Genomic DNA, 12029 nt, shown 5'->3' with positions numbered 1-12029 from the left:
CTCTCTCCTCTCTCTCTCTCTCTCTCTCTCTCTCTCTCTCTCTCTTCTCTCCCCCCTTCTCTCCTCTCTCTCTCTCTCTCTCTCCTCTCTCTCTCTCTCTCTCTCTCTCTCTCTCTCTCTCTCTCTCTCTCTCTCTCTCTCTCTCTCTCTCTCTCTCTTCATCTCTCTCTCTCTCTCTCTCTCTCTCTCTCTCTCTCTCTCTCTCTCTCTCTCTCTCTCTCTTCCCCCCCCCCCCCATGCAGCGACTGCTCAGGATAGTCAAGGGCCCCTGCCAAGTGAGTAATGCAAGGATGTGGTAAAGGAAACGCGTCAACACACACTGGTTCCACTTCCAACCCTAACACAGAGACGCCGGCGCTGCCCCCTTCTCATCTTCTCCTCACACGCGCTCTCGAGTCAGCTTTAAGGGAGACATCCACCGCCAAAAGCGGCATTTTTCAACTAAAAGGTAAGATTTCACAGGTACTGCTCTTCCACTACACCATAAATGACATCTGCTGGAGCAGGCATGGCGCCACGAGTGCAGCCTCGAGGGCGCGTGTGTACTGGGCAAGGCCAACGGCAGGCCGCACCTGCACCTGGCTGGCTGCCGGCAAAGCCACGAAAGAGGTCTCAGTGCCAGGTGCGGGAGGCTCTTCCCAGTCAGACAACACACATCTTCTCGTTGGCTGCACGGGGGTCACATCGTAGAGACCCACGATTTCTTATTCTAACACTGCGTGTAACCCAGGATCAGTTGCTGTTTAAATAACTACTAATGCTGCTCCTGCCTTCTTGTTGTAATACAGTACATTACACGCAGCAGCTTTTTTCGAAAAATGCCGTTTTGTGACCGCTGTGCGCACCCGACCCGCATCAGCCGAATACGTCTCAAACTGCACTGCCAGGTTAACTGGACAGACATCTAGAGGTTATGCTATGCAGTGTAACACTGCCAATGTGTTAATCGTAACTGGGTATGAGGTCCATTGTAATGGTATTGTGGATCTCAAGGTGTTTACATGGAAAAAAGAACAGGGCATGGCTTTTCCCCAGGCCGCATAGCTCACTCTGGTTATGAAGGGCCCGTAGACGCTTTGCGGAGGTGATAGGCTGTGCTCGCTTATTTTGACTGCATGTCAAGGGACCCTGTGATTGATGTCTCGTGGTATAAGGCATACTGTTTAACCCTTGCTATACATTAATGAGTGATGCGCATGAGGTCTCATCATGGCGTCAGCAAGCAGTGGCGGAACCAGGGTTTCATGCGGGGTTCGAGGGGGCGGGGTGAGGAGGGGGGGGAGGGGGGCGGAGTCTACTCAGAAGGGCACCGTCCCGGTCGGATCAGAGAGGGGTTGGGGGCCCAGGGTCACTACCATTTCCTTAATTTTGCTGGTATAACTAGGAGCTGTTGATAGGGAGGTATACTTTTTCGTGCATTATGTAGTTATGTTGCAGCATTTATTTGGTGTGCAATTATATATTTAAACAATTAATATAATGTCTATGTTTCAGCGTTATTTTCCCCTTCAATGTCTGCAACTGCTAATTGGAATGCTGAATATTCAAGGCAAAACTGGCAGTTTTTTTACCCGATATATATTCCGGTATCCAGTGATTTAACCGAATACATTACAGGGAATGATTTTTTACTGAATACATGAACCACGAAAAAAACAGAATATTTGCTAAAAAGGTATGTGGGGGTGGGGTCAGGGGGTACAACGGGTAGGGGTGGGGTGGGGTGGGCTTAGGCTTATAGAAAATCAGGTAGCTTGAGGAGGGACCTCCAAAAAACAATAAAAAAAACAGTATTTTTGTTGTTTGGGTTCAGAAAAAAAACATTCTCTGTAATGGAAATCATTAAATCACATAGATCTTATATTTAATTTATAAAACCTTACACTTCTACAAGCCCACATCTATTATCAGTTGGCCACACTCCACACATTTGTTATGGAGAGAACGTCCAATTAAAATTTAATTTGAATTTGACAATAAAATCTAGAGATATGAAACAGATCCATCAGCAAGGCAAAAAAGAACAATTCAACAAACATTCACAAGAAACCAATATACCATACCTTGCTGGTGGTAACCAGGGCACCGCAATGCAAAATCACAGACTGGAACTGAAAAATGTTAACATAATTTTCCTGGATTCTCTGGCACAAACAAGCCATATCATCAATATAAATAAATAAAATAAAATAATTTGTTCAGACATTTGAGTTTAAAATAAAATACTCTGATGATACAAATACTTTATCATAGGCACTAAATTAGATACTTAAATTCACACAAACATAAAACATACACATAATTACAGTGAGATTGTTTCTTCAAATGCAGGGTAGGACTTTGTCCAAAAATCCCTCGTATCACAGGCTGATATTAGGAAAGAAACTACGGACCATTCAAGGTATGTGCTGTGACAGATCGAAATAAAAAAAAAAAACTTTTGTCCCAGTAACAGACATATGGGTCCTGAAAACAACTCAAGTACAATTGTATAAATCCTTCAATGTAATTGTCATTATTCGCTGAGTGCATCAGTGCAATATCTTTTGTAAACATTTCTTAGTACCAAAAAGCCAACATGTGCCCAAACACTTGAGCTGAAAATAAATATCCCTCATATCAAATGCTTGCTGCATAACAAGGACTCAATAAATGCACACAAACATAAATATGTAATGAGGACGAAACTGTGCCTTCAAATGTAAGGTGACAATGAGATTGTGTCCCATGCGGCGGTAGGCTACGGAAGACTTATGTGCTTGAAGATGTTTTGTTGCGACAGATTAGGACCAAGAGGCCCTCTGCTGTGGCAATAAACCTATGGAGTATCTGTGCTACAAAGCCTTTCTGCAGGTTTTCTTTGAAGTAAATGTCTGAATTACTTTATCAGAGTCCATAGAGTCAGCCAGGTCTCTTTCAATACTTCGGAAGGCTACATTTGAAAGTCTCTCTTCTCCCATGTTTGTAAGTAACTTGATCAACTTCAGCCTGCTAAAACCTCGTTCTGCAGCGGCACTACTTACAAGTGAGAAATATTATGCACAAATTAGAACTTGGGTAAACAGCCTGTATATCATTGTCTATCAAGAAAGGCAGCACATTATTTATTATTAATTACTTGTTGTCAGTGAATATTTCCGCATACATTGCACAAAAAGAAGAATACTCTTCCTCTGCGTCGAGCACAGAGACATCACTTGCATAAACTGTAGCTAAATCTTTGAATGTGTCTGTATTATCTGAGCTAGTAAAATGCTTAGGTTCCATGCTGAGAATGCATGGACAGTATTTCTAAAATATTGAAACCTCACTGTCATCTGAGCAACAAAACTGTTAACAAGGACATAGAATGTTTCTACTTTGAATGGCTGCCTCCCACTCGCAAAAGGATTATCAACAGCTGCTTCATCGTGAAAGATTTACTTAGCCTTCTTCCTTTTTTCTTGAAAGTGTGTTTATGTCCCACACTCTTTTTTTCTCACATCTGTTTCAATTCCTTGCATGTCACAACCATGTTTTCTGCAGTTAGCAAATATGTTGACAGTGTATGCACAGTTTACAGTACTTTGTGCCAAAACATATTAAGAATTTAAACTCTAAGGTTTCAATTGTGTTCCCGAGCCCCTGTGCATCCCAAAGTGATTTTCCATTTGCATTTGGGATGTATCCAGTGGATATTCGGGGCAATGCTGTGCTAATTGGTACGTTTTGTTTCACAGAATCTACTGCCCTTTTACGACTACCCCATCTAGTGTCAGATAGCTTTTTTAATGACAGGGCTTTTTCCTGTAGGTCAGCTGGTCCCATAGCACAGAGAGTAGAGCGCTCGCCTTGCCATCTGTGCAGAGCCTACTGACGCAGGTTCGAAACCGGGCAGGACCAAACTCAGCCTTTCATCCTTCCGAGATCAATAAATGAGCACCACACATCATGGCTAATAAGCAGCGCTCAGATACCTGAGGGTTCGTAGCGCTATATATAAATGCTAAATAATAATAATAATAATAATAATAATAATTATTATTATTATGCTCCTATTGCCCTTCCTTCAGAACTTTCAAGCGAGGCAGACTTCTTGTAAAGTAAGTGTATAGTGGCTCAAGTGCACCAAAAAATAACTTTCCTTTTATAAATGAGTGTGCGGCATCAATTAGCACAAGGTTTAAATATTGGGCACAACTGTGAACATATATAGCTTTGGGTGAGACTTCTTTTACACATGCTTGAATCCAGCAATACACACAGAAATAGTGCTTGCACCATCATACCCCTGCCCATGGATTAAGGAAACATCAAGTTCCAGGGACTCTAAAGTCAATGTCAACAATTTTTAAAAGTCTGCTGATCATTCTCCAGGAAGTTCAGCAAATGTTACAAAATGTTCATCTGCATGACAAGATGATGTCACATATCAGAGTGTCTGACATACATGTCAGAGATAAAGAAAATGTATCAGTTCTGCTGACATCTATTGTAAAGTCAACAATGACACTATAAAATTTGACCATTTTAACTTCTTCAAGGATAACACGCATTGCCTCTTTCACAAGTGCACTAATGAAATCATTCTGAATGTCATGGCTCGAATAGGTATCATTCCGCTTACCATGAGCAAAATGCTGTGCTAAAACATTGTCATACTTGGACATCATCTACAGTAACTCACAAAAATGTCCTTCATTGGACGTATTCTCCAATCCTTTGTGTCCATGGAGAAGCATCATTGCTTGGCGAGATGCAATATAGCATTAAGCAGTTGTCTTAGAATACCACAGTTTTTCTCTATCAGTTCCTTTTCAGCTTTTATTAGCACAGAAACAATAGTTCTATCTAGGGTAATTCCAAAAGTGGCTATTTGTAGCTGTTGTTAAGCTTCACAGTGTATCTTGGAAAGTTCAGATATTAGATTTTTTCTGTTCCTTTTTCAAAATTGGAAATATCACAGCTTCGATCAGACCAAACCTTTGAAAAGTGCTCTTTTGTTTCTCGGTAGCTTGCCAGTAAAACTTGTGAATTATTCCAGCCCCTGGCAATGGGGAAATGCAGGACCATTACAACCCCGGCGGACCCTGTATTTCCCCATTGCCAGGGGCCGGAAACTTTTACTCCCCATTCCCATTTGAGGCCCATAGGGCTCAATGGGAATGGGGAGGTCGATAGCACCGGCACCATTCAAAATGATGCCAGTACTACCAGCGGGGTCTGCTCTCAGATTTCTTTTTGGTTGGTAGAGGATGGTTGGGGTTGAATTCAGCTCTTTGGGCCTAAAGGAGTCTTTGGGCAATGCAGAGTGAGTTTAAATTAATGCTTATCTTGACCAGTGGAGTGATCGAGAGCTGGAGTAATGTGTTCCCTACTCTCGAATCTAAAAAGAAGAGGTGTGCTTCTGGTTCTGGATGTGTTGATATTTCTTGGTAGGTTCGAGGTATATGCTGTTTATAAAGTTGATTGTTCATATACCAGGGATGTGATGGTTAGTGTCGTGTGTTCAAGGTGAGGAAGGGCATCATTCCCCTGATCAAGTGTAGGTGGCAGAAACAGTTCTTTACCAATGCATTGATTTGTAGTACAGATGTGAATCCACTGCCTATAAGAACGTCAACATTTTTGTTCACCTTTGAGATTTCCTGGCAGGTGCCCATTTCTGTAGGCCAGGGACGTGCTACTTGTGCAGGAACATTGTAATGAAGGATCATCAATTCCTTCTTGTCAGGGTTTAGTTTAAGATCATTGTTAGTCGTCTAGGTATTTACTTGGAATGAGAGTTTTGGTGAGGGAGGTGCCTGTGTCTGGTTGGTGGTCATTTTGAAAATGTTTATTGTGACATCTGTGTAATTGTAGCAGTTGTGTTAGGATTGTTTAATGCATTTTATTGGTGGGCAAATGTATATGTTGAAGAATGGTGATAGGCGTGTTTTTTGTGGTACGCCAGAAGCTATGTTGCAGAAGTAAAAATTCATTGGGGGGGTAGCCAGGTAGTTTCCATTGTGTCTGTGCAGAAGGATCTTATCAATTGTAGTGTGGGTTTGCACATTCCTGCTTCTTATAGCCTCTCTAGGTGTGCTTGCATGGGGGCAAAGCTGATGAGATGTCAAAGAGTATGAGGGCAGAGGTGATGTTGGCATCTGCATTCATTTTAAGATCATCCTTAATGGGTTAGAAGGCAGACTCAGTTCCACATAATGTTCTAAAACCTTCTTGTATTGAGTTGTTGCTGGCTCAACATGGTCCAGTGTTGGACTTGAAACAACCTTTCTTGATTTTAGATGAGTATGGCATACTGGAAAGTGTTTGTTGGGTCATCCATGTTTCCAGTGGTGCTTTTGAAGAGTGGTTTAACATGGCATCTCTTTTCTTGGAACTATTCTGGTTTCCATTGAAGACTTCATGAGATTACTGTAGTAATAGGCTAGATCTTCCTTGCTTAGAGTTCATTTATATATGCCAGTTGGGCAGAGGGCCTGTTGGCTAGCCCGCTGTGATGCTGTTCTTCACAAGTTTTGAGAAATCAGCCTCAGAAATGGTCTTGAAATTATTGAGTGTTATGATTGTTGGTGGGGTTTATTTATCAAGAGTATCATTCCTGTTGATTAGTGCTGAATTTAGGGGTTGCTGACGTCTTTGAACTTTCTTTCAGAAGGTATTGGTGGTGCTGTTGCATAGCTGTAGGGGTTTGGTGCAGGAGGTTGGGCTTCTCATTTCCTTGATGATTTTGAAAATGTCTTTCTGTGAGGTGCTTCCTTTTCTGATGCATTCAGCACATTGTAAAGTCTTGGCCTATAGAATTGGTACTTTGTAGTGCTGTGTCTGTCACTGTTATTTGGCACAGCAGCTGCTGTTAGTCTTTATACTTTTTGCTTGCTCTAGTTTTCCGTTAGTTTTTCACAGGGTATGAAATTGGGGCTTGAACCATTTTGATGCTCCTTTGGGAATTGTTTTATATATGTTAGGATGTCAAGGGCTTCTGTAATCCTGTTTAGCTGATGATATGCAGGTTAAGTGATTGGATTCATGTTCTCTATTTGAGTTGGACTTATTTGATTGAGGGGTTTCCTACTTCTGCCGGTGGTGTCTAGTCCATTCTGAATAGGGAACGCGCATTTAGAGTGACTGATCACAAATGGTACTATGGGATGGTCGCTCCACAGGAGGTGGATCTGTAGTCATCAGACCTCCTTTGCTGAAAATCGTGTTCAAGGTGTGTCTTGCTTAGTGTGTTCCCCTTTGACCATTTGTTTAAGGTGAAGGCTGGCCATGCAGGAGCACAATAATTTGGTAGAAGTAACATGTTCTTCTTCAAACAAAACATCAATGTATATAGGTGTCATCCGCAACCGCTACCGCGGATGGCGGCTCCTTCCACGTTGGAGGCTCTCCGGCAGGTAGAGCCATTTAGTCCTTTCTTTGTATCTAGTACCTACCACCACCAATCACAGCACTGCCGGCAGTTTATCTGTCATCCAAGCCCGACAGTCGCTGCGTTTCAACCGTTGCTGGCGCTCTCTCCAGCGGCTCGTGTTTTTGCGCTCTCCAGCGTTGCCCTCTGCTAGCCTCGACTTGCAGCGGGTCTCCTTTGCTTGCTCACTCCTCATTTTTGGTATAGGAGTTCTTTTCCTCTTACCTATTTCGCTGTTTGATTACAGCGGCAGTTTTTTGCTTTTTGCAGCATTTTGTACTTGCCGATCCTTCGGCTCTTCTTCGTTTTTTTCTCTTTCTAGACTCGCCGCTCCGGCGGCGGGCGTGCTATTTTTATCCTTTCGCTTTGCCGCTCTTTTCTCTCGCGGCTCTCCAGTTTTCCTTTTTTCTCTGTCCATCAGTTTTCTTTTCTCTTTCTCTCACCGCTCCCAACTTATCCGTGGCCTGGTTCCTTCCACCATTCTTTGGAGCATTGGATATCCCTCCTGAGTTCTAACCAGTGGATCACGCATCAGCTTCCAGTTCGATTCGTCCCACTCCTCTTTACCAGAACTTCCTAAGGGTTTTTTCCCACTTGTGGGTTTTTCCCTTTCTTGTCCGGCCTGTTCCCGGTCAAGGGGTCCCAGGACGGCTGTCCAGTCAGCGGTCACTGTGGCTTCTCACCGAGACAGGCAAGTGCTACCTAAAAAACAACGGGATTACCTGAGCCGGCGAAACCTACAGAACACCGGTGACTCTGAGGACTCAGGTGAGGAGAGTGTGGAGGGAAGAAAAGAGAAAGGGGAGACACAGCTTTCACAGCCACGTAAATCACAGATTGAAACGCCATCTAGGACCAAGATGTCTGCCGAAGAACAAGTCCAAGAATTATGGAAGGCTTTTCAGGCCATGTCACTGGAATTACAGGGGGTAAAGTCGGAGAATGCCCTTCTAAAGCAAATGGTAGCGGTCCGGGAACCCTCACATCCTCCGGAATTGCCTCCTATGACTCTTTCGTCAGGAAGATTTGATGGCTCACCTAAAAGGGTGAAGGAATTCCTGGAAGCCTGCAATGTATATTTTACCTTCAGACCACACACCTTCTCTACAGATCAAGCCAGAGTAGGTTTCATGATCTCCAATATGACAGGGAATGCTTTAGCCTGGGCTACTCCGCTAGTTACGAGCAGCAATGCTATTCTACAGGATTGCTCAGGTTTCCAGAACCTATTGAAACAGACTTTCGAGCGACCTGAACTATCTTTTACTGCAGGTGAGGACCTGCTGGATGCACGACAGGGTGCACTGGATGTGCTGTCATATATTTCCTCTTTTAAGACACTGGCGGCAGGAGCAGGATGGTCCGAACAAGCACAATACGCTGTATTCCGAAGAGGGTTGAGAGAGGAGATCAAAGATGAGTTAGCCAGATCTCCACGCTCTCCCACATTTCCAGACTTACTTGCTGCCGCGCTCCACATTGAATACCGTCTCCAAGAGAGAAGGACAGAACGCAGGAAACAAAGAGGACCAGGAAATCTCATGAACCCTCCTTCACACTCTCCTTCTGGACGATTCACCTCTACTCCAAGCGAAGAACCGATGCAGATCGGAGCTACCAGAGCACCTCTATCGTCAGCGGAGAGAAGGCGAAGAAGAGAAAATGGGTTGTGCGCCTATTGTGGTTCCGATCAACATGTACTGAAGGACTGCTCTGAAGTACCGGAGAAGAAGGTGGGAAACGATTACCCTCGGCGCCAATAGGGACGGGCAGCCGGGGGTATTCAGATCTTTTTCAGCGTCCCTATGTCACACTTTCGGTATCAGCGTCAGAATCCCAAGAGGATTCCAGACTGATGGTACTATCTGTTACCTTGAATTTGAATGGAAGACTGGTAGAAACATTAGCCTTATTGGATTGTGGAGCGGCCGGAAACTTCGTGGACACTCTGTGGGCAGACAAGATGGGGCTCACACGGATAGTACGGAAGGTGGGTCAGAAGGTAGAAGGAGTGGACGGTACACCTTTGTCATCCGGATTAATCACTCATACCACTGAACAACTCTCCATGGTCATCAACCAACACACAGAAAACCTGCAGTTCGACATCATTAGAGCCGCACATTTCCCCATAATCTTAGGCATTCCCTGGCTGCGCAGGCATAATCCGTATATCGACTGGACGGAAAATCGACTAAGCTTTTGCTCTACTTACTGTTCGGTACACTGTTTTCCTCCCGATACCAGGGCGGATCAACAGTCTATCAGAGTTCTCTCCAAGGATCATATAGGTATTCACGCGCTTCCTAGTTTCTGTGCAAGATATTTCGGGGTATTTCAAGAGAACCTTCACGCTCAGCTACCTCCCCATAGACCAGAAGACTGTGCAATCGATCTCGAACCTAATGCACTGGTACCATTTGGGCGCATGTTCTCTCTCTCTCAGGCCGAGAAGAAGGCATTAAGAGACTATCTAGATACCAACTTGGAGAACGGTCTTATTAGACCTTCGAAGTCGCCTGCTGGCGCCTCCCTGTTCTTCATTAAGAAAAAAGACTCGACTGATCTTCGACCCTGTATCGATTACCGGGGCCTCAATAAGGTTACAATCCGTGACCGGTATCCCATGCCACTCATAACCGACATTATTGAGGCAGTACAAGGGGCTCGAATATTTACAAAATTGGATCTCCGAAATGCGTATCATTTGCTTCGCATCACCGAGGGGGACGAATGGAAGACGGCTTTTCGAACTCCATTCGGTTTGTTTGAGTACAGAGTAATGCCGTTCGGCCTAGTGAATGCACCGGCTATATTCCAAAGGTTCATGGACAGGCTATTCTCTGATCTGCTGTCAGTCTCAGTCATCATCTACCTCGATGACATTCTGGTTTTCTCCCCTACCCAGGAGGAACACGTTCAACATGTCACACAAGTACTGTCTCGCCTTCAGAAAAATCAGTTGCTAGTCAAGAGCGGGAAGTGTAAATTTGCAGTATCCTCAGTTCACTATCTCGGATTCATTCTTTCAGAGGAAGGGGTGGCCATGGACCAAACCAAGGTGGATGCAATTCTGGATTGGCCAGCTCCTACTTCAGTCCGAGAAGTCCAGAGATTCCTAGGACTAGCCAACTACTACCGCAGATTCATTTCAGACTTTTCAGAGGTAGTATACCCGATTACGCGCTTACTCAAGAAGGAGGCTATTCCTTTTTTTTGGTCTGAGGAAGCAGAGAAAAGCTTCAACTTTCTCAAAAGATTGTTCTGTACTGCTCCCATTCTCCAGCATCCGGATCAATCAAAACCTTTTGTTCTGGAAACGGACGCGTCTGCGGTAGCTGTAGGAGCGGTGCTTCTCCAGTTTATCCAAGGAGCGGAACACCCCGTAGCCTACATGTCAAAGACCCTTTCTCCCAGCCAGCTCAACTATTCGGTACTGGAGAAAGAACTTCTGGCCATGAAACTAGCCTGCGAAGAGTGGCGCCATCTCCTGCTAGGAGCCAGACATCCTTTTCTGATTAGGACCGATCACAAGAACCTCAAGGTATTACAAGAATTGGAATGTTCAAATTCCAGACAGGCCAGGTGGGCACATCACTTCGCACAGTTTGAATTCCAAGTCTCGTATATCCCGGGATCCCAGAACAGTCTGGCGGATGCCTTATCCCGCAAAGACTCTACCAAGGAACACTTGGAAGTAAAGAGGGAATCCATGTTCAAACGCAACCAAATTCTGGCCTTGGTTGGTTCTTTCCTCAAAGAAGTGAAGACTGCCCTCACTCAGGAAAGACTTCAAATACCCCTACGTAACACCTCTCCTTTTCAACAAAGAGGTGACTGGTTATTCTACAAACAGAAATTTTACATCCCCACGGGTCCTCTTCGTTCGAGAATTCTAAAGTGGAGTCACGACTCTCGCTCGGCCGGCCATAGAGGACCTGAGAGTACTTTGGAACTTCTCTCTAGAACATTTCTTTGGCCAAATGCTAGAAAGGAGACATACGAGTATGTCAACACTTGTCCAATTTGTGCCAGAGCCAAGTACCGCCTAGGAAAACCATTGGGTCTGCTCACTCAGGTCAAACTTCCAACGCGCCCTTGGGGTCTTATATCGACCGATTTCATAGTTGATTTGCCTGTTTCGGAATCCTGTACCTGCATCATGGTCACAGTAGACGCTTTTTCAAAGTTGGCTCATTTTTCTCCCCTTCCTGGTCTGCCCACTGCTGCTAAGATGGCGGAGGTTTTCTCTCGAGATATATTCAAGCTACATGGTCTTCCCGATAAGATAATCTCGGATCGGGGAAGTCAGTATATCTCAAAGTTTTGGACCGCCTTCTGCCACCGTTTGGGCATTGAAAGAGCTCTGTCTTCAGGTTTTCACCCAGAGACCAATGGTCAGACGGAACGCCTTAATGCAACACTGGAACAATACTTAAGGTGTTATATTTCTCAACATCAGGACAACTGGGTATCGCTGCTTCCCACAGCGGAATTCTCATACAACAATACTAGACATTCCTCGACAGAACTCTCTCCTTTCTACTGCACTTACGGGGTTCACCCTCGTGCAGTATTTCCGGAGGTTCCCAGTTATACTAACTCCCCTACAGTGGAAGAGGTATTAGGAAAT

General features: G+C 44.5%; 1 protein-coding gene across 2 annotated transcripts in view; it reads left to right on the top strand.

Moving 5' to 3' along the window:
• The first annotated feature begins 268 nt into the window (after nucleotides 1-268).
• The window catches only part of LOC138451357 (FXYD domain-containing ion transport regulator 5-like), a 446204-nt gene continuing 434443 nt past the window's right edge, over nucleotides 269-12029 (top strand). For both annotated transcript variants that reach the window (XM_069604907.1, XM_069604906.1), the window contains exon 1: nucleotides 269-448. The gene's annotated coding sequence lies outside the window, so the exon portion shown is untranslated. The remainder of the gene's footprint in view (nucleotides 449-12029) is intronic.

This window comes from Ambystoma mexicanum, chromosome 1p (genome assembly GCF_040938575.1).
Source record: "Ambystoma mexicanum isolate Mex_15411 chromosome 1p, UKY_AmexF1_1, whole genome shotgun sequence".
Lineage (NCBI taxonomy): Eukaryota > Metazoa > Chordata > Amphibia > Caudata > Ambystomatidae > Ambystoma > Ambystoma mexicanum.
Note: the sequence above shows the minus strand (reverse complement) of the source record. Positions and strands in the feature narration are given on the sequence as shown.